General features: G+C 46.1%; 1 protein-coding gene across 4 annotated transcripts in view; it reads left to right on the top strand.

The window, feature by feature from the left end:
• nkain1 (sodium/potassium transporting ATPase interacting 1) overlaps positions 1-22,896 on the top strand; it is an 851,669-nt gene that overhangs the window by 426,766 nt on the left and 402,007 nt on the right. The gene's annotated exons all lie outside the window — the stretch shown is intronic.

Raw genomic sequence — 22,896 nt, 5'->3', positions numbered from 1 at the left:
GGAGCACCCGGAGGAAACCCACGCAGTCACGGGGTGGTGGGAATTGAACCCGGGTTGCCTGTGCTGTGAACCATTGTACTAACCACTACACTAACATGCCACGCCACTACCGTCAGACAGGCGGGACAGGAGTCCCCACACCACCCGGTTCAGGAATACTTATTACTCCTCAACTATCGGCCTTCTGATGTTATCATTTTTAGTTTTTATTTTTGAGGTAATGCACGGTAACAGGCCCATCGAGTCTGCGCTAAGCAGTTACCCCCCCCCCCCCCCCAGTGTACCCAATTAACCTACTGACCCATACATCATTGGAATGTGGGCGGAAACTGGAGTACCAAGAGGAAACACACACCGTCGCGAGGTGAGCACGCAAACTCTTTACAGACAGCGGCGGGAATTGAATCATGTTGTGGATGCTGTACTAGTGTTATCCCGCTCTACTACCATTCAGCGGTAACCATACAGGAAAAAAAACTACAAGTTCCAATGAAAAGTAATTAAGTAAATAATGGGAAAGTAGAACAGTGAGAGAGTGTTCATGTCAGAATATGGTCTGGTCAGAAATCTGATGCCAGGAAGAATGCTAAAAGCAGCTCCGGGGGTCCCAACACACTTGACCGCTGTTATACTACGATTCGATCCCTAGACCACATTTCGGGAAGTCTGATCATCTGGCTGCCCTCTTCCTACCTGCATACAGGCAGAGGCCTAAGAGCAAGGCTCTGTCGGTAAGGACGACAAAGAGGTGGTCACGGGAGGCAGAGGGATGGCTGTGGAGTAGCTTCGGGCCTTGTTCTAGGACTCATCCGAGGATCTGCACGAATGGTTGTCATGGGATTTATAAAGACAGTCCCCTCAAAATCATTCAGTCTTCCCCAACCAGAGGCCCTGGATGAGCTGTGGCAACCAAGTAAACTACAAGATGCCCAGGTACAACCTTCGGAAAGCCATCCCACATGCAAAGCGGTGATTCTGAACTAAACTTGAATCACTGAAGGATGCTCGACAGCCGTGGCGGGGCTTGAATACTATCGCCTCCTACGAAGTGACAGAGGTGACAGGTTGGTTCTGCTCCCAGATGAGCTCAATGCCTTTTATGGGGATAGGAGGTGGAGAGAGCCAGCAACTTTAAATCCCTCAGCGTTATCACTTGGGAGAATCTGTCCTGGGTCCGGCGCCTGCCATTACAGCGAAGGTGCGGCAGTGCTCTTGCTTTCTTGGAAGTTTGCCCAGATTCGGCGTGGTATTTAAAACTCTGGCAAGCTTCTATCGATGCGTGGTGGAGAGTATACTGACTGGTTGCACCACGGCCTGGTACGGAAACACCAGTACCCTTGAGCGGGAAAAAAAAACTGTAAAACGTAGCGGATACGGCCCAGTCCATCGTGGGTAAAGGCCGCCTCACCACCGAGCACATCTACACGGAGCGCTGTCACAGGAAAGTAACATCCTTCGCCGGAGACCCCCACCATCTAGGACATGCTCTCTTCTTGCTGCTGCCTTTAGGAAGAAGGTACAGGAGCCTCAGGACCCACATCACCAAGTTCAGGGACATTTACTAACCTTCAGGCTCTTAAAGGGAATAACTTCAAACACCCCAACACTGAGATGATTCCACAACCTATAGACTCGCCTTTAAGGACTCTACCAGTCACGTTCTTGATATTTATTGTTTATTTATTCATTATTATGATTTCTTTCTTTTTGTATTTGCACAGCTTGTTGTCTTTTGCACGTTGGTTGTTTGTCACATGCGGTTTCTCGTTGTGTTCCTTTCAACTTACTGTGAATGCCCACCAGAGAGTGAACCTCAAGGTGGTATTTGGTGACGTATATGTACTTTGATAATATATTTACTTTGAACTTTGGAATGTGTGTCTTCAGGCTCTTGTACCTCCTCCCTGATGTTGGTACTAAGAGGACAGCATGTTCCTGATGGTGAGGGTCAGCTGTACTTGGGCAGCAGGGGCTCTGATCACCCATTCCAGATGTCAGAGAGCCCCTCTGTCTCGAGCTTCCATTTAAAACAATACAGCTGTGCGTACTGCACCGGTGGAGTGCAAGGAGATCAGCTACAATGCTCGCTTTTCTGGTCACCACCCAGCCCTAAGTGCTAAGCAAGCACTTAAACGAAGATGTCACACGTTATCTCTTCTCTTACCATCTCTTCTTTCAGTCAGTCCTGACGAAGGGTCGCGGCCCGAAACGTCAAACGTACTTCTTCCAATAGATGCTGCCTGGCCTGCTGCGTTCCACCGGCATTTTGTGTGTGTTGCATGTCACGTACCAAGATCAAGATCAAAATTGTTTAATTTAAAAACACAACGAGATAAAGAATACAATAATAATAAAAACACAATAATTATAAGTACATAACTTACATACGCAGATTGATTGTCTGTCCATAAAGTGATGCTAGGCACAGGAGTCGACTGACAGGAAATGAAAAAGCAGTGGTTGGGGTTGTGGAGGGGTGAGTTAGTGGGTGGAGGTGTTGATCAGCCTTACTGCCTGGGGAAAATAACTGTTTTTGCGTCTGGTGGTCTTGGCGTCGACACTACGTAGCCGCCTCCCCGATGGGGCAACCAAGTCCATGAGCAGGGTGGGTGGGATCCTTCATGGTGCTACTGGCTCTTCTCTGGCACCTCCCTGTATATACGTCCTGGTCGGCAGGCAGGCTGGTGTTGGTGATGCGTTGGGCTGATTTGACTACCCATCGTAGAGGCTTCCCGTCCGTCACAGGGCAGTTTCCGTAGCATGCAGTGATGCAGGAGGTCAGGATGCTCTCTAATACACATCCGTAGGAAGTCGCGGGCATCGATGTGCATAGTCCAGCTCTCTTCAGCCTCCTCAGAAAGGAGAGGTGTCTTGGTGGGTTCACTGGACTGTGTTGGATGTGTTCTTGGACCATGAGAGTTTGTGTGCGATGTGCACTACCAGGGGTTCGAAACTGCTCCCAGTTTCCACTGCCGTGCCGCCGATGTAAAGAGGAGTGTGGGCGGTGCAAGTTATCCTGAAGTTGGTAACTATCCCAGTTTTCTTGTTGGCATCCAGGAAGAGGTTGCTTGCCTGACGCCGGGCCTCGAGCTCTTTCACCTCCTCCCTGTAGGCCACCTTATCGTTGTTGGTGGTGAGCCCCACCTCTGTCCTGTCATCAGCGACCTTGACAGCGTGATGACTCGCTGTGCAGTTGCCTGTGGGCAGAGTGTACAGCAGTGGGCTCAGCCCGCCACCTTGGGTGGGCACCGGCGTTGAGGATGACGGGGAGGGAGAGGTGGTCAAAGAACTCTGAGGCTGTCTACAAGAAGGGTCAGAGCCGTCTCTACTTCCTGAGGAGACTGAGGTCCCTTAACATCTGCCGGACGATGCTGAGGATGTTCTACGAGTCTGTGGTGGCCAGTGCTATCATGGTAGCACTGAGGGCTGAGGGTAGCAGACACCAACAGAATCAACAAACTCATTCGTAAGGCTGGTGATGTTGTGGGGGTGGAACTGGACTCTCTGACGGTGGTGTCTGAAAAGAGGATGCTGTCCAAGTTGCATGCCATCTTGGACAATGTCTCCCATCCACTCCATAATGTACTGGTTAGGCACAGGAGTACATTCAGCCAGAGACTCATTCCACCGAGATGTAACACTGAGTGTCATAGGAAGTCATTCCTGCCTGTGGCCATCAAACTTTACAACTCCTCCCTCGGAGTGTCAGATACCCTGAGCCAATAGGCTGGTCCTGGACTTATCTCCACTTGGCATAATTTACTTATTATTATTTAAATATTTATGGTTTCATATTGCTATATCTCTACACCATTCTTGGTTGGTGTGACTGTAACGAAACCCAGTTTCCCTTAGGATCAATAAAGTATGTCTGTCTGTCTGTCGTGCATCCTGACTATCTGAGGCCTGTGCTTTGGAAGGCCGTCACCCAGAGGCACAGCATTTTTAATCCAAAGAGTAAGAGTTCGTCCACCAGGTCTGAGGAGCAATAATATTGAATACCGAACTGAAATCCAGAAACAGCATGTTAACTTCAGTGTCCTCGTTTTCTAGGTGTGTCAGGGCCAGGTGCACGCCAGCCGCGGAGCCAACAAAGGACCGCGCGCGGTGTGGTAGATCTGAACCTCAGGTTAGTCCGCTTCCCACAGCTGGCTGGGGTCTGAACAGAAGCTAACCCTGCTTCTGTGTGCCAGACCCCCGGGGCCTGCCGCCCTGGGCAAACAGAAGAAGTTCGCACAAGTGACATCAGGACCTGCGCTGAGCTCCGCCTGATGCAGCCAGAGGTTTCCAGATGTGCAAGGATCCAATTTGCAAAAACGAGTATTACACCAGACACCCAATACAGTTCCTTTGTGTGATACATAAAAAATGTTGTGTTCAGCTTTGAATATTCGGACATTCAACTTGCAAAGGGCAATATCCGATTTATACGAAAACACCAGATTAGTGGCACTCCAGAAAATTGTCACTGTGGTCTTGCTGATATGGTTTGAGCAGATTTTACTGTGTGCCCAATCAGTTCTACTGTTCAAATACAACTTTCCCCTTCTGTATGAGATAACTCAACAAAACCAAAGGATGTTATGAAATCTACTTCCTTACTTTCTGCCTGTTATGCCACTGGCATTTAGGGCAGCTGTGAAGGTCCTCCATCTCTGGCGGCATTCAAGGCCTCCATCCTCACGTTGGTAGCTTCCTCTCAGTTTTCACTACCGGCAGTCGTGCAAGTCCCTGGTGAAGTCCCAGGAATACCGTCACACTCAGATGGAGAAGGATTCTTCCATAAGCAGTCCGGGTTGTTAGTCCTGATCTGAACCCCCGAACCTGGAGGACTGGTGGGCCTCTCTGAGTCTGGCCTCTACCCTTTGACCTGTTTGGCATGGGTGACCCTACCAAAGCACAAGGCCCTGACAACGGCCAACGTAGCTCTCCGAGTCTCTGAGGCACGCAAGCCTCCAAACCCTACGAAAAAGTTATGGTCGTCCTAGAGGATATATGGAAGGATAACTGATCTGATTAATTTGTTTTTTTTTTCAATTGTGGCTCATTAATTGTATCTTTATTTCCAAATAAATGCAATACACAGGGATGAAACTGTGGTTTGCTGAGTTAATTGCCTTGTTCCCAAAGAAAGAAGGAAGGAGATTTACATATACCCAACACATTTTCAAAGGCTATATAGCAATGAAATGCTTTGGAGGTGCTGTTTTGGAAACCTAACCTGCAATTTATAGTCAATGAGCTCCCTCAAAGTGACATTGTCAAAGTTACTATTTTATCTTCACTGGTAGTCACTGTGATTCCATGAGTTGTATACGATGTTCTCCTAAAGGTGTTGTCTATTGGCGAGGCCTTGAGGGGCTGCGGAGGCCGATTCTGGCGCGGTACGCTGTTGGGGTCTTTTTGGTTGCTCAGTCTATCCTTCCGCAGCTCCCTCTACTTCTCCGCGGCACAGCAGAGGTAGATCCCATGCAGTGCGTCTCCCTCTTGTAGCACAGCTCCCTGTTGTAGCACAGCTCCCTCGTGCTCTCTGTGTCACAGCGGAGGTCGTTCTCATACTGAGAGCAATGCCCTTCCAGATTTTAGATGTAGTGTTGAATTTCTTCTGGCGGATTCTGATGTTATCTTTGAAGTATTTCCTTTGATTATTTGGTGGTCAAGGATTAGACCCGGACACTATAGAAACGCATTTCTTTCCTTTCGAATCCTGTGTTGGGTGGGATTATGTTGCATTCATCCGGAGAGATGAGGCATCTGCCTAATGTGTCATCTGAATGGTTTAGTCATCCTGCACTCCAGCACTAGACAAGATTTTGAAATCCTCTCACCATCCATCCTGCCAATCCTCCTCGGCATCGCAGGTGCCTGTAGGATCGCACCTCGTCCTTCCAAACCCCGGGCTGCTCGGCCTATCTTCACTCAGCAGCGCCTGACAGTGCGAGCTGTTTGCCAGGAGATCTCCTCCTCTGTCTGCAGTGGCATGTCAGACGCAGCGATGAGAAAGAACTCTCCCCTGGCTGTCTGCGTTAACATTTGGAGCTGTTATGAATAAAGTGGCGGCTGGAAACCTGAGCCAAAGTTCCTCGGACAGCAGATATAGCGGGGGGGGGGGGGGGGGGAGGAGCGAGAGAAAAACGTGTCAGTATTCCAGCTCTGAGCCCTTGTGTCAAAGTTCAAAGTAAATTTATTTTCTAAGTGCATATAGTATGTCACCATATATTACCTCGAGATTTATTTAAAGTTTTAAATTTAAAATTGTGTTATAATTTTATAATTATGTTATGTAATTAATAATAAAATTATTAAGGTTGAACAGGTTAGGTCTTTATTCTTTGGAGCGTCGAAGGTTGAGGGGGGAACTTGATAGAGGTATTTAAAATTATGAGGGGGATAGAGTTGACGTGGATAGGCTTTTTCCTTTGAGAGTAGGGGAGATTCAAACAAGAGGACATGAGTTGAGAGTTAAGGGGCAAAAGTTTAGGGGTAATACGAGGGGGAACTTCTTTACTCAGAGAGTGGTAGCTGTGTGGAACGAGCTTCCAGTAGAAGTGGTAGAGGCAGGTTTGGTTCTGTCATTAAAAAAAAAATTGGATAGGTATATGGACGGGAAAGAAATGGAGGGTTATGGGCTGAGTGCAGGTAGGTGGGACTAGGTGAGAGTAAGCGTTCAGCATGGACTAGAAGGACCAAGATGGCCTGTTTCTGTGCTGTAATTGTTAAATGTTATATTATGTGGTGTATAGATAGGGTAAATGCAAGCAGGCTTTTTCCACTGAGGTTGGGTGGGACTACAACCAGAGGTCATGGGTTAAGGGTGAAAGGAGAGCATGAGGGGAAACTTGTTCACTCAGAGGGCTGTAAAGTGTGCGGAATGAGCTGCCAGCACAAGTGGTGCATGCGAGCTCGATGTCAACGTTTAAGAGAAGTTGGATGGTAGGGGTATGGAGGGTTATATTCACAGTGCAAGTCAATGTAAATAGCCAGTTTAAATGGATCAGCATGATCTAGGTGGGCCGAAGGGCCTGTTTCTATGCTGTACCTTTCTATGACTCTATAACTCTATTTATATTCTTGCAAGCATTTACAGGAAAATAGAGAAATACTATAGAATTTATTCAAAAAGACTGACAAACATCCAATATGTAAAAAAAAATGTAAATAATAAAGAAAAATAAATAAATCAGAATTACTGAGTTGTAGAGTACTTGAAAGTGAGCCTACTGGTTGTGGAGTCAGTTCAGTGTCGAGGTGAGTGAAATTATCCACGTTGCTCAGAACTGACCAAAATACCAGCATTTTGGTCAGAACGAAAATGAGTCATAAATGCATCAGGTTCTCTTTTCAGGAATTACTGAGGTAAGCAAATTTGTGACGGAGAGGAAGACCAAACACCTTCTCACGATCTTGACGGTGCAGTCGTTGCCATACTCCCAGGAGTATCGCATTAGTCGCTACCCACAAGCGTAGAGCGTAACTAGGCAAAGTGACATTGATTAGGTATCTCTCCTGTGAATAACACAACACCGGCAGAGATTCATTTTATGCACATAATTACCAAGTAAGTATCCTCCACTCATTGCATTTTTTTCCAGGTAAATTATTTTGCCTTCTTCAGAAGACATTTTCTGAGCTATTTAAACAGATTGCTTTCTGGTTAAATTGATTTAGTTTGCTCAGGATCACATCCCAGTTCATTGCCTTCTCTGTTATTACATAGCTGTTCAAATGTATTCATTAGGTGAAGCGCGAGAAACGTGCACGATAAAGGGAGCAAAGAATATGCCGACGTGACTCATTGAAGGATCATGAACAGCATGGTAGTCCAGATGGGCTGAATGGCCTGCAAATTACATATATCACACCGAATTAAAGCTATTAAAATATCTGGCGTAGTATTAATACTGATATGACTTGATTTGACATAACAAAACCTCAGTGGCCACTTTTTCTAAGTACCTCCTGTACTGAATAAAATGGCCACTGAGTGTGCGTTCATTTTCTTATGCTGCTGTAGTCCATCCACTTCAAGTTTTTGAAATGTGGGGCATTGGGAGATGTCCTTCTACACATCACTGTTGTAATTTAGGAATTAAGGGTTATGCGGAAAAGACAGGTAAGTGGAGATGAGTCCATGGCCAGATCAGCCATGATCTTATCTGGCTCGAGGGGCCAGATGGCCGACCCCTGCTCCTATTTCTTATGTTCTTACGTTCTTAATGCGTGGTTATTTGAGTTGCTGTCACCTTCCAGTCAGTTTGAGCCAGCCTGGCCATTCTCCTCGGCGCTCCCTCATTAACAAGGCGTTTTCACCCACCCAACTGCTGCTCACTGGATGGCATTTTGATTTTCGCATCACCCTCTAGAGACTGATGTGCGCGGAAACCCCGCCGGAGATCAGCGGTTTCTGAGATACTCAAACCACCCCAATCTGGCGCCAACAGTCACTCCACAGTCAAAGTCACTTAGGTCGCATTTCTTCCCCCATTCTGATGTTTGGCCTGATCAACAACTGAGCCCCTTGACCATGTCGGCGTGCTTTTATGCATTGAGTTACTGCCACACGATTGGCTGATTAGATATTTGCGTTAGCGAGCAAGTGTAGCTCATAAAGCGGTCACTGAGTGTTTGTTCCTGACACACTTTTACTAAGGTGACGAGTCTACTTGCTGTTTATTTTTTAAATTACTTATTTGATTTTTTTTTTGAATTGCGTTTTAGTATCTCTGAATATTGAAAGAGTGTGTGTAAAAGGCTTGAGGCAGCATCAGACTGTTTGGAGTCTCCAGGTTTAGAGGGCATGAGCAATCATGAGAGTCTGGCAAACGGGAACTGTTTCCTCTGGAGCGGCGGAGGCTGAGTGGATATCTGATAGCGGTTTACAAGATTACGAGAGGCATTGATAGAGTGGAAAGGGAGTATCTTTTCTCCCAGGGTACAAATGTCTAATACCAGAGGGCATGCATTGAAGATGAGAGGAAATAGGTTCAAAGTGAATGTGAGGGGAAAGAGAGGAGTGAATGCTTGGAATGTGCTGCCTGGGATGGAGGAAGAGCGAAATCAGCTAGAGGCTTTTAAGGGATGTGTAGATAGGCACATGAATGATAAGGACATTACACAGGTAGAAGGAATTAGTTTTGGGGGGGGTTTTAATTTGCTTTCTAGCTGGTTCAGCGCAATAGTGTGGGCCGAAGGGTCAGTACTGTACTGTTCTATATTCTATATAGATCGTTTTGTTAATGCATGGTCCAAGTCAAATTGTGTTTAAAATGATTCCATGAAGTGCTATCATCATCATCATCATCGTTAGGTGCCGTGCCATATGACATCATCACTATGCAGACATCTCACCTCCCCTGCATATTGATAGCGGCTCCCTGACGCCCACAAATTGTACACAATATCCTGGAAATCGATTTTTTTGAGAGCGAGCAAGCAAGAGAGAGAGAGAGAACGAGTACCATGGCAGAGTGTTCCAAAAAAAGAAAATATAAAACGTACTTCACCCCAGACTACACTAAAGTGTACCCCTGCCTAATAGGGGTCAAGAATAATGACAGTGTTGCTCGCTGCACTGTTTGCAACAGTGACTTTTCTATTACCCGTGGTGGGTTAAAATGTAAAAGACTTGTTGAGGTGAGTTTAACAGGTGTCATTCGTTCATTAGCATAGCTAACATTATTTAAACTAGCTGGCTAGCTGCTAAGGAGCTACTGTACTGCAGACATCCCACCTCTCCCAGGAGTCTCCCACAAATTGATGGTGCTACCGCCCTGAAGTGAGTTTTCGCAGGGTGGGATGTCTGATTATGTGCTGTGTCATATGATGTCATCATTATGCGCTGTGTCATATGACTTGGGCAATCATGGCCTTTCCATGACCATGATTGTTTTTGTCAAATTTTTTCTACATTCCCTCCTTCTCGGCAGTATCGATACAAGACAGGTGACCCCAGCCATTATCAATACTCTTCAGAGATAGTCTGCCTGGTGTCAGTGGTGGCATAACCAGGACTTGTGATCTGCACCGGCTGCTCATACGACCATCCACCACCTGCTCCCATGGCGTCACGTGACCCTGATCAGGGGCCTAGGGTTACCTGCTGTACTATAATATTTACCTTTGTATAAGGTGCTGTGTAAATTGTATTTAAAGGGGCTTCAATGCATTAAAGAACCATAAGAAATAACTGTACATCTATAAGATTATAAGATGATGAAGGGATCATCATGACCGTGTGGATAGCCAGAGGCTTTTTCCCTGTGGAGGGCTGAAATGGCTAATGCGTGGGGGCATAGTTTTAATGTGGTTGAAAATAGGCACTGAGGGGATGTCAGTGGTGTTTTTCCACACAGAGAGTGGCGGGTGTGTGGAATGCACTGCTGGCGGCAGTGGTGGAGGCGGATACGATGGGGTCTTTTAACAGCCTTTTAGATAGGTACGTGGAGCTTAGAAAAACAGAGGGCTATGCGCTAGGGAACTTCTAGGCGGCCTCTAGAGTAGGTTACATGGTCGACACAAAATTGTGGGCTGAAGGGCCTGTAAAGTGCTGTAGATTTCTATGTTCTGTATTCCATCCTCATCAGTGAATCTCCACAGCTCTCCAGGGTAGTAGAATACAAAATTATAGAATTCTCGGAGAAGAGAAATCCCCCATTTCTCTTTTAAATGGACAACTTCTTTTAAATTCTGAATCTTTGCTTCCTAGTTCTTGATTCCAACACAAGGGGAAACATCTTATCCATGTCTGTCCTCTCAAGCCCCTTCAGACCTTTATGCCTCAGAACAGCTACCTCCCTGAGTAGACCGGAACTGGTCCGAGGTGGTGATTCATAATGGGAGGCCATCAATTAAAGATGCCACAAGAGAAGTGAGGAGAGTTGGTAAAATAATCCCTTTAAACTACGAGTTTTTGGACCACGGTGTGCTTTATTAGATGGGGGTAAGAGAGCAGATGGTGTTCAGTCTGTAGGTGTATCCTTCCATGGTTGAGCGTTAACTTGACTGAGTTGGTGGCCCTCCTGCTTTACAAGCTAGGGGGTTCACTGTTGCCATAACACTTGAGCTCAGATCTTGAATCCATCACCTCTGCCCCAGAGGCTGACGTTGGCTGCCTTCTCAACCGCCCTCTTTCTCCACCACGCCTCATCGTCTCTCATCCTGGGCCTGTCGCTCAGCCCGATGGCCTTCACCGTCAGCAGTTTTTGTCAACTCAAGTCAAGTCAAGTCATATTTTGTCAATCACTCAACCGAATGATTGAGTTTGTGTCATGAGAGCTTGGTGCGACTAAGCAGGTTGAAACTGTTTCCACTGGCAAATTTGCAAAGGAGCTAGCAGGAGGAAGGCAGTTGTATCTTCCTGTTAATTTATTCAATGGATGTGGAATCTCTGACTGAGGCAACACTTATTGTCCATTTCCAACTGCTGAGACATTGACAGCAAGGGACAGAACCAAAACAAGGTGGGCTTTTGTGACAATTTGATAACCGTTATTGAGATCAGCTTTTGTTCTCATGTTCTCAAGCTCCATCTTTACCTGAATTTAAAAAATTCTCCCAAATAAATTGTGGTTCGGAATGCTGCTGCTTACTTCAATTGTTTGCATGATTTGTTTTTTTTCTCTCTTGTTCATCGGGTGTTGGTCTTTTATTCATTTTTTCTTTAATTGGATTTTTTTTTCTTGGTTTCCTGCTTTGTGGCTACCTGTGAGCAAGCAAAGCTCAAGGTTGTAGAATTTATACATTCTTTGATAATAAATGTACTTGAACTTGAATCTTGAAGGTGATCCAATCATTCTCAAGTTCAGCTTTCTGAATAATCCAGGAGTAACATTTCACTCTGCCACCATGTGTAGTTTTGGTCACCTACTTACAGGAAAGACATAAATCAGGTTTAAGGAGCACAGAGAAAATTTACAAGGATGTTGCCGGGTCTGGAGGACCTGAATTATAAAGAAAAAATTGAATAGGTTAGAATTCATTCCTTGGTGCACAGAAGATTGAGAGGGTATTTGATAGAGGTATACAAGATTATGAGGGGTGTAAATAGGGTAAATGCAAGCTTGCTTTCTACACTGAGGTTGGGTGGGACTACTACCACTGGTCATGGGTTAAGGGTAAAAAGTGAAAAATTTGAGGGGAACATGAGGAGAAACGCCTTCACTCAAAGGGTGCTGAAAGTGTGGAACGGGCTGCCAGCACAAATGGTGTAGTGAGCTGAACGATTAAGAGAAGTTTGGATTGGTACGTGGATGGTAGGGGCATGCAGGGCAGCTCGATGAGAGTAGGCAGTCTAAATGGCTGGGCACAGATTGGATGGGCTGAAGGGCCTGTTTCAGTGCTGTACTTCTCTCGAGGTCCTGTGTAGAGTGTTGAACTGGAAATGGTCCCAGAGGCAGACCTGGAAAGAAGCTCTGCAGGGCTATATAAACAAAAGCAAGGAGCGAGTGACGAATTGGATCATTATGTTTAACAGGTAGCAAAGTCACAATGAACGGATGCCGAACTGTTCCGCAGTCCACTCATATTTAATTGTTCTGACTGAGCTTCAACAACAATGTTAGTCAACAGGTCTCTGTCAAAATAAGTCAAGTCAAGTCACTTTTTATTGTCATTTCGACCATAACTGCTGGTACAGTACACAGAAAACGAGACAATGTTTTTCAGGAACATGGTGCTACATGAAACAGTACAAAAACTACACTGAACTACATGAAAAAAAACACAGAAAAAAAAATAAACACGAGGAAATCTGCAGATGCTGGAAATTCAAGCAACACACACAAAATGCTGGTGGAACGCAGCAGGTCAGGCAGCATCTATAGGGAGAAGCGCTGTCGACATTTCGGGCTGAGACCCTTCATCAGGACGAAGGGTCTCAGCCCGAAACATCGACAGTGCTTCTCCCTATAGATGTTGCCTGACCTGTTGCATTCCACAGAAAAAAAACTACACTTAGATGACAGACCTACCCACGACTGCATAAAGTGCACAAAAACAGTGCAGGCATTACAATAAATAATAAGCAAGACAATAGGCATGGTAGAGGGCAGTAAGTTGGTGTCAGACCAGGCTCTGGGTTTTGAGGAGTCTGGTGGCTTAGGGGAAGAAACTGTTACATAGTCTGGTCGTGAGAGCCCGAATGCTTCGGTGCCTTTTCCCAGATGGCAGAAGGGAGAAGAGTGAATTGTTTTTCTTCACGGCAAAATGTCCAGAAAGGGAAAAAAAGACCAGTCTATTTAGAAAAGGACAATTCACAAACATCGAACGAGCCATACGTTTGATTTTTGTGACGTAATCGCAAAAATTGAACGTGTGACTCAGTGGCCAAGGTTCTTGACTCGGAGTCAATACTTATAGATTCCAGCACCATGCCAAGTCCTCAGAACTGAAGGTAACAGTGGATACTAAACCCGTCTACACAATAAACGTCTGACTGTATAACTTGAAACAAGAGCTGGAGGGGTTAGGGGAAGTTATCCCTTGGCTGACATTAATCCCTCCAACATCGCAAAAATTGATTATCTGCTCATAAGCGCATTCCCTCTGGGAGCTTGCTGTGTGCAAATGAACTGCTGAGTTTCTTACATGATATTGTGCCAACATTTCAGAAGGATTTCGCTGAATGCAGGACATCCTGAAACAGATATGTGGAGCGTGATCGAAATGCAAGACTTTCTCTTTCACAGTCTGTGCCCAGCAGTTACATAAAGTGCTGAAAACTTAGCAATTAATCTATTTTCTTCACTGTGCCAAATATCAAGTAGATTCACTGTGAATGTGTACCAATTATAGTGAAGTATTTTGAAGATTACTTCAGGACATAAGGAAAATAGTAATTGAGGACTGGTTAACTCATAGAAAACAAAGAGTGGGGAATTACATGAACAGAAGACATTCTACACATGCTGGAAATCTAAAGCAACATGCAGGATAAATTTATTATCTATGGAGGGGAATAAACAGTTCATGTTTCAGGCTGATAACACTTCATCAGGTCAAGAAAAGAAGAGGCTGGAAGCCAGAATAAGAACATGGTGGTGGGAGGGGGGGTGTTCCCTCTCCAGTGTGAGTTAGGCACTGCTGAGGCCTCACTCGGAGTATTGGGAGCAGCTTTGGGCCCCTCATCGAGGAAGGGACATGTTGACCTTGCAGAGGGTTCAGAAGAGGTTCAGAAAAATAACTCTGGGATTGAAAGGTTTATCATCTGAGGAGCGCTTGACGGCTCTGGGCTTGTACTCACTGGAGTTCAGAAGAATGAGGGGTGACCTCGTCGAAATCTATTGACTGTTGAAAGGCTCTGTTAGAGTGGATGTGGGGAGTGTGCTTCCTGTGATGGGAGAGTCTAGGACTAGAGGACACAGCCTCATGATAGAGGGACATCCATTTAGGATGGAAGTGAGGAGGAATTTCCTTAGCCAGAGAGCGGTGAATCTGTGGAAATGGTTGCCACAGGCTGTGGAGGCCAAATCATTGGGTATATTTAAGGCAGAGGCTGATAGGTTCTTGTGTTGGTGCGTGGCCTAGTGGATAAGGCATTGGTCTAGTGATCTGAAGGTCACTGGTTCGAGCCTCAGCTGAGGCAGTGTGTTGTGTCCTTGAGCAAGGCACTTAACAACACATTGCTCTGCGACGACACCGGTGCCAAGCTGCTTGGGTCCTAGTGCCCTTCGCTTAGACAACATCGGTGGCGTGGAGAGGGGAAGGCTTGAAGCTTGGGCAACTGCCAGTCTCCCATACAACCTTGCCCAGGCCTGCGCCCTGGAAACAAATCCATGGACGCCAATCCATGGTCTCACGAGACTAACGGATGCCTATTTGATAGGTTCTTCAGTAGTCAGGTCACGAAGGGATACGGGGAGAAGGCAAGAGGTTGGGGCTGAGAGGAGAGATGGATCAGCCATGATGAAATGGCGGAGCAGACTGGATGGGCCAAATGACCTATTTCTGCTCCTACAGCTTGTGGTCTTATGGCCACATTATGGCACTAGAGGAGGCCATGGACAGACATGTCAGAAAGGGGGGTGGGAGGTCGAATTAAAATAGGTGGCCGCTGGGAGATCCTGCCTCTTGTGGTGGACAGAGAGAAGGTACTTGGTTCTCAACAAACTGCTCCCCTAATTTGTGTCAGGCCTCACTAACAGAGAAGAGGCTGTACCGGGACCACCCGATACAAAAAGTGACCCTGACAGACTCACAGGTGAAAGTGTTGCCTGTCACAGAAGGACTGTTGGGGGCCCTGACGGTGCTGAGGGGGGAGGAATAAAGGCAGGTGTAGCTCTAGTCACCTTCGCACGGATAAGCGCCAGGAGGGAGATTGGTGGGGAGAGGCGAGTGAACAATGAAGCTCTTACCGAGAGAAAGTAGAAGGGGGGGGGGGGGTGGGTGTGTTGGAGAAAGTTGTGCTTCGTGATAGTTGAAGTTACAGAGAACGATGTACGGGATACAGGGACAAGAGAGATTCTGCAGATGCTGGATCGAAGTAACACACACAAAATGCTGGAGGATCTCAGCAGGCCAGGCAGCGTCGATGGAAAAGAGTAAACAGTCGACGTTTCGGGCCGAGACCCTTCGCCAGGACTGGAGTAAAAAAGCTGAGGAGTAGATTTAAAAGGTGTGGGAGGGGAGGGGAGTGAGAAACACGATGTGGTAGGTGAAACCGGGAGGGAGAGGGATGAGGTAAAGAGCTGGGAAGTTGATTGGTGAAAGAGATACTGGGCTGGAGAAGGGGGAGTCTGATAAAAGAGGACTGAAGATCCCGGAAGAGAGAAGAAGGGGGGAGGAGCACCAGAGGGAGGCGATGGGTAGGCCAGGAGATAAGGTGAGAGAGGGAAAAGGGTGTGGGGGGTGTCATTACTGGAAGTTTGAGAAATCAGTGTTCATGCCATCGGGTTGGAGGCTACCCAGACGGAATCTAAGGTGTTGTTCCTCCAACCTCAGCATGGCCTCATCGTGGCAGTAGAGGAGGCCATGGATGGACATATCGGAATGGGAATGGGAAGTGGAATTAAAATGGGTGGCAACTTGGAGATCCTGCTTTTTCTTGCAAATGGAGTGTAGGTGCTCGGCGAAGTAGTCTCCCAATCGATGTTGGGTCCCACAGGTGTACAGGAGGCTGCACCCAACACAGTATACGACCCCAACAGACTCTGCCTCACCTGGAAGGACGGTTTGGGGCCGTGAATGATAGATAGATAGATAGATACTTTATTCATCCCCATGGGGAAATTCAACTTTTTTCCAATGTCCCATACACTTGTTGTAGCAAAACTAATTACATACAATACTTAACTCAGTAAAAAATATGATATGCATCTAAATCACTATCTCAAAAAACATTAATAATAGCTTTTAAAAAGTTCTTAAGTCCTGGCGGTAGAATTGTAAAGCCTAATGGCATTGGGGAGTATTGACCTCTTCATCCTGTCTGAGGAGCATTGCATCGATAGTAACCTGTCGCTGAAACTGCTTCTCTGTCTCTGGATGGTGCTATGTAGAGGATGTTCAGAGTTATCCATAATTGACCGTAGCCTACTCAGCGCCCTTCGCTCAGCTACCGATGTTAAACTCTCCAGTACTTTGCCCACGACAGAGCCCGCCTTCCTTACCAGCTTATTAAGACGTGAGGCATCCCTCTTCTTAATGCTTCCTCCCCAACATGCCACCACAAAGAAGAGGGCGCTCTCCACAACTGACCTATAGAACATCTTCAGCATCTCACTACAGACATTGAATGACGCCAACCTTCTAAGGAAGTACAGTCGACTCTGTGCCTTCCTGCACAAGGCATCTGTGTTGGCAGTCCAATCTAGCTTCTCGTCTAACTGTACTCCCAGATACTTGTAGGTACTTGGTAGATACTGGTAGTGAGGGAGGAGGTGTAGGGGCAGGTGTATCACTTGTTCCGCTTGCAAGGATAAGAACCAGGAGGGAGATCGGTGGGAGGGATGAATGGACAAGTGGACAAGGGAGTCGCATAGGGAGCTTTCTCTCAACCCCAATGCCTATATTCCTTCATGCCCTGAGTAATCAAGAATCTACCAGCTTCAGCCTTAACTATACCAAATGACCTAGGCTCCACAGCCAACTGTAGCAATGAATTCTGCAGACTCACCGCCCTCTGGCTAAAGAAATTCGTCCTTATCTCCATTCCAAATAGATGCCCCTCTATTCTGAGGCTGTGTCCTCAGGTCTTAAACTCACCCACCAGTCCACATCCACTCTATCAAGAGTTTTCAACATTCAGTAGGTTTTAATGAGATCCCGCTTCTAACCTCTAAATTCCCCTGAGTCCAGGGCATTAAATCCTCCTCATACATCGACATTTTCATTCCCATGATAATTCTCGTGAAGCTCCTCTGGACCCTCTCCAATGCCAGCACATCCTTTCCTAGGTAAGGGGCCCAAAGCAGCGCACAATACTCCAAGTGAGGCCTCACCAGTGCGTTATAAAGCCTCAGCGTTACATTACATCCTTGCTCCGTTATGGTAAAGTGACACATGCAAAATCACTCAGCAGGTCAGGCAGCATCTATGGAAATGAATAAACAGTTGACACTTTGGGCCAAGACCCTTCTTCAGGTTTCGTCGACATAGACGCTGACTGAGCTGTTGAGTTCCTCCAGCATTTTGAATGTGTTGCTTTGGATTTCGAGCATCTGCAGACTCTCTCATGTTTTATGGTAAGGAAGGTATAGTATATTACATGCTTGCCTTCACCTGTCAAGGCACAGAGTAGAAGAGTCAGAAAGTTATTTTCTCAGTTGTAAAATACTTGGTTTGGGCGTGCAGTCCTGGTCACACTATTACAGGAAGGACATGAAGACTTTGGAGAGGATTCAGAAGAAGTTTACCAGGATTCATCCTGGATTTTAAAAAAATAATCATTTACGGGACGTGGGCGTCGTCAGCTAAGCCAGCATTTATTGCCCATCTCTAGTTGCCCCTGAGAAGGTGGTGGTGAGCTGCCTTCTTGAACCACTGCAGTCCCTGACATGTAGGTACCCACAGTGCTGTTAGGGAGGGAATTTCATGATTTTGACCCAGCGACATTGAAATAACGGTGTTATGTTTCCAAGTCAGGATGGTGAGTGACTTGGAGGGGGATTTCCAAGTGGTGGTGTCCCTGGTATCTGCTGTTCTCGTCCTTCTAGGTGGGCCTGGAATGTGCTTCTTTAGCATTAGAGGGTGTGAGCGATTAAGAGAGTTTGGACAAGCTTGGATTGTTTTCTCAGGAGGAGCAGAAGCTGAGTGGGGAAACCAGATTGGAGGAAAGTCTAAGGAGGTTGTTCAGAGCATAGTTATGTACATGGAGAGTAGTAGCTGCAGAAAGAGGGTGCCTGGTGATGGAAGTAAATAAGATAGTGGCATACAAGAGGCTTCTAGACAGGCACATGGATCTGCATGGATTCAAAGATTAAAAGTACATTTAATATTAAAATATCTATGCAGTATACAACCCTGAGATTCATCTTCCCACAGACAGCCACAAAACAAAGAGAACGCCTTGGGACCCGTTCGAAGAAAACATCAAACACCCGACACACAAATAAAAAAGAAACAAATCACGTAAATGAGAAAAATCCGCAGGAAAGAAAAGTTCACACCCCAGAGTCGTTGCAACAGTCTGGGAATGTTCAGTTTAGCGCAGAGACGGTCTGCCGCGACCAGAATCGCGCAATATAGAAATAAAAAAGTGAGTAACTAGAAACCAGAAACAGAGCATAAATGATCTACAGGGTCCAACCCACAAACCACACCGATTAAACCTGCCCAAGACACAAGACTCCAGCAGCATCGAGTGAGGGGGAGAGAGAACCAGTCAAATGCAGGCTGATGCCGCTGAACACCTGCTCTTGTCTTCCGCTCTCTTCCTCGTTGATTTCAATCTTGTTCGATGCTTTAATCGGCGATGTCGGTGTGAAATGGAGTCAATTGAGGTCTCGCACCCCATCTCCAGGCTTCTTGGCCTCCAGGCCGCGTACTCCGCTCAAAACCTCAGAGGAAGAGAAGCGCCTGATCACTCAATCAGCCCAAAAACACACCGTCAAAATGTAAATCGCAGGCTCCCATAGTAGCAGAGTCAGATTTGAAAGAAGAAGAAGAAGAATTAGTTTGTGAGCTGTCTGCAGGATGTTCGCTGGCGCCATCTTCTTCAAGCAGTCAACCGTGTACAGTAAGAAGAGATTAGTTTAATTCAGCATCTGGCTCAGTGTTGTGGCCAAAGAGCCTGTTCTGCTGTACTCTTCTGTGTTCTAAGCCTTCAGTTATTTCAGAGGTATTACAGGAAAGCTTCACTAGACTCTTCCTGGAACAGCCTGACGATCTCATGAAGAAACATTGAGCACAACAGAATGTCTGAAGCATAGAACACTGAGAGGAGATTTTATAGAAGATTGAAAGAGGGTTTGACAAGATAGATACTCTGTGGAAGTTCCTCGGCCAAAGATCGATCTAGGACCAGGGAACACTGTCTTAAAACAAAGAGTCAACCAGTTAAAACTGAGCTGCTGAGGAATTTCCACTCTCAGGGCTGGGAATCTTGGGAATTTTTTTTTTACTCTCGGCTGCTGAGTTATTAAGTCTCGTGACAGCTCTGTTGGGTCTTGACGCCAAGATTCTTCAAAAGCCACTGAAAGTTATCGCTTACAATTATTTTATTAAATGTTAGAAGCGTAGAAAATGCAGAAGAACGAGGAGCTGATGGAATAAAGGGCAGACGAAGGAAAAAGCTCAGAATATGGGATAACAAAAATTCCGGAGGTAGTAATTAACCTATAAAATAGCCAGATTTAGATAGTGTGAAACCTGCTACTGAAAACCAAGAGGTTTTTAGAAAAATAAGAAAGCAACCAGGTCATGCCTTGTCCTCGTTACACCAGGAAGGAGGTACGGGAGCCTGAAGGCACACACTCAGCGATTCAGGAACAGCTTCTTCCCCTCTGCCATCCGACTTCTGAATGGGCATTGAACCTGTGAACATGACCTCACTACTTTTTTATTTCTGTTTTTGCACTGCTTATTTAATTTACCAATATATTAATAGATTTTATCATGTAATTCATGGTTTGTTTTTTCTCTGTTATTATTTGCTGCTGCAAAGGAAACAAATTTCACGACACATGCTAGAGAGATTGCTTTGTAGTGGTTTGTGGTCAGGGTGGATATCTAGAGTCTTTTTCCCTGGCCGGTAATGAGGGGGCATCATTTTAAGGTAGATGGAAGAACGATAGCGTAGTGGGGCGGCGTGGTTTTGTAGTGGTTAGCACAACGCTTTACAGTACCAGGAACCCGGGTTCAATTCCCACCCCTGCCTATAAGGAGCCTGTACGTTCTCCCCATGACCGCACGGGTTTCCTCCGGGTGCTCTGGTTTCCTCCCACAGTCCAAAAGACGTACCGGCTGGCAGGTGAATTGGTCATTTTAAATCGTTCTGTGATTAGGCTGGGGTTAAATCGGGAGACTGAGGCTCGAAGGGCCAAAAGGGCCTATTCCACACTGTGTCTCAATAATAATAATATCTGTGTAAACCTTCAGAGAGCCACAATACCAAACACCACTAGAATCGTCCGAAAGTTCCTTGCAATTGAGAAATGAGTGTGCTCGCTCTGCCCGTACCTCAGGTTTTACCAGCTTGAGCGGGAAAAAAAATGCAACAACAATAATGATACTAAACTTTATTCTGAAGGTAACTGTATCAGAATTACTGGAAAGTTCACCGAACAATTACTCCGGATTCAGAATCAGGTTTATTATCACCGGCATGTGTCATGAAATTTGTTAACTTAGCATCAGCATTTCAATGCGATAGATAATATAGAAGAAGAAGAAGAAATAATAACAAATAAATAAATTATATTTTATGTATGTTGAATAGATTAAAAATCATGGAAAAACAGAAATAATATATACTAAAAAAGTGAGGTAGCGTTGATGGGTTCAATGTCCAATCAGTCCACACATGTACTGAATATAGGCAATTATATCTAGGTAGAAGCAGCTTAGAAAAGTTGATCTACAAAAAAAAACAATTCTACACCCTAATCCAACCGCAGTGACAGCAGGGAAATATGGCTATTGGGAAGAGGGAGACAATAGGAAATAAGGCCAAAGGTCATATCAACTTTGACCTCAGGTCAGATAGAAAGGGGTCACCCCTGCTCCTATTACCTGTAACCGTACACAGTTAAAAGCTTCAGACGCGACACAGATTGGCAGCCCCCCTCCCCCACCGTCGACGTTTGTAGAGTCCATTTGCCATTCATTCCATCAGTACCTGGCAAGGAGAGTTGTCACTGGCACACTGAGAGCTGACAGTATTAAAATTCATCGTGATCAGGCATGGCAGATGTGCACGGGCTGCTCTGATTCATCGAGCAGCTGGTGATGTATCTCTGTGCTTATTGCTTCCTCCCTTCTATTTATTATGTTTGCGTTCACCTTCAAACATCTTCCTCTGCAGTCACTTCGACTGCAGAACTGCCTGTAAAGTAACGTCCTATAGACGCTGCTGTACATAAATTGCCTCCTTATTCTCTGCTATTTTGTGCTGGCTTATTTATGAACAGGATCTCTTAGTTTGCCTGCGCAGCGTTCCCAGACCAGCGCATGAAAGCCACGCCACAGAGCATTAACCCGTGCCCCCGGTCATGGCTGGCCGCAGGAAGTGGGAACCGAAGGTCATGGAAACCCTGTTAGGTATTCCAGCACACTGATTGAGAATATGGCTAAGCATGTTATTTTTTAATGGGACATTGAGCCCCTTTTTATGCCGCGGACCAATTAAGAAAGGGGTCCATGGATCCCAGGTGTACAGTATGAAGAAAAGAAGAAGAGTGCCCTTAACTCCTGGTGGAGTCATCGGGGTGCCGTCATGACAAGCTTTTTGCACTGATCTTACTGGTGATCGCTCATCGAGTGGCGTTTTCTGTAGCATTCTCCAGTTTTTTTTTTAACCCAGCGCGGATGGAAAAAGAGCAAGGGAGCCGGCTGGATTCGAACTTGGGACCATTCGCTCTGGTGTCCAGCGCTGATCCCACTTCACCACCAGCCAGCCACAGTACAAAGGGCTTAATTCGTCCCTTTGGCCCACGAATTGTGCTGGCCTTTCAACCTCCCTAAGATCTATTTAACCCTTCCCTCCTACATAGCCCTCCATTTTCCAATCAAAACGCCCAAAATTTGAGATAACATTACTGGCTGGAGCTCTAATCAATTCAGCTCACTGATGGCAATGTACCTGGACAGCTCAACTGGCTTTTAACTGTCCTGGGTGGCCATCTGTCTCCTTAAGACTATCCCACTGGTCAATACGATTGCGGCTGATCTGCCCCACGCCCTGTGTCCTCTTCTGGGCCAGTTCCTAAAAGAAAAATATAATTTGAGAGACTTAGATAGAGTACATGGTCAGAATCTTTCTCCCAGGATTGTAATATCGTGTGCAAGAGAGCAACACACACAAAATATCGGAGGAACTCAGCAGACCAGGCAGCATCTACGGAAAGTCGACGTTTCAGGCGGAAACTCTTCAGCAGGACTGGAGGGAGAGAGCAGGCTGAGGAGTAGGTTTAAAAGGTGGGGGGAGGGGAGAGAGAGCCTCCAGGTGATAGGTGAAAAAGGGAGAGGGATGAAGTTAAGAGCTGGGAAGCTGATAGGTGAAAGAGACAGAAGGCCATGGAAGAAAGAAAAAAGGCGGGAGGATGATCAGAGGCAGGTGACGGGTAGGCAAGGAAATAAGGTGGGAGAAGGGAAAGGGGAGAAGCCACACATTTTAATTCCACTACACTTCCCATTCCCATTCCGATATCTCCGTCCACGGCCCACACTCAGATTGGAGGAACAACACTTTATATTCTGTTTGGGTAGCCCCCCCCCCCAACCTGATGGCGTGATCATCCATTC

The sequence above is a fragment of the Hemitrygon akajei genome, chromosome 24 (genome assembly GCF_048418815.1).
Source record: "Hemitrygon akajei chromosome 24, sHemAka1.3, whole genome shotgun sequence".
In the NCBI taxonomy this organism is placed as follows: Eukaryota; Metazoa; Chordata; class Chondrichthyes; order Myliobatiformes; family Dasyatidae; genus Hemitrygon; species Hemitrygon akajei.
The sequence above is the reverse complement of the archived record's forward strand: the minus strand, read 5'-3'. Positions and strand labels throughout refer to the sequence as shown.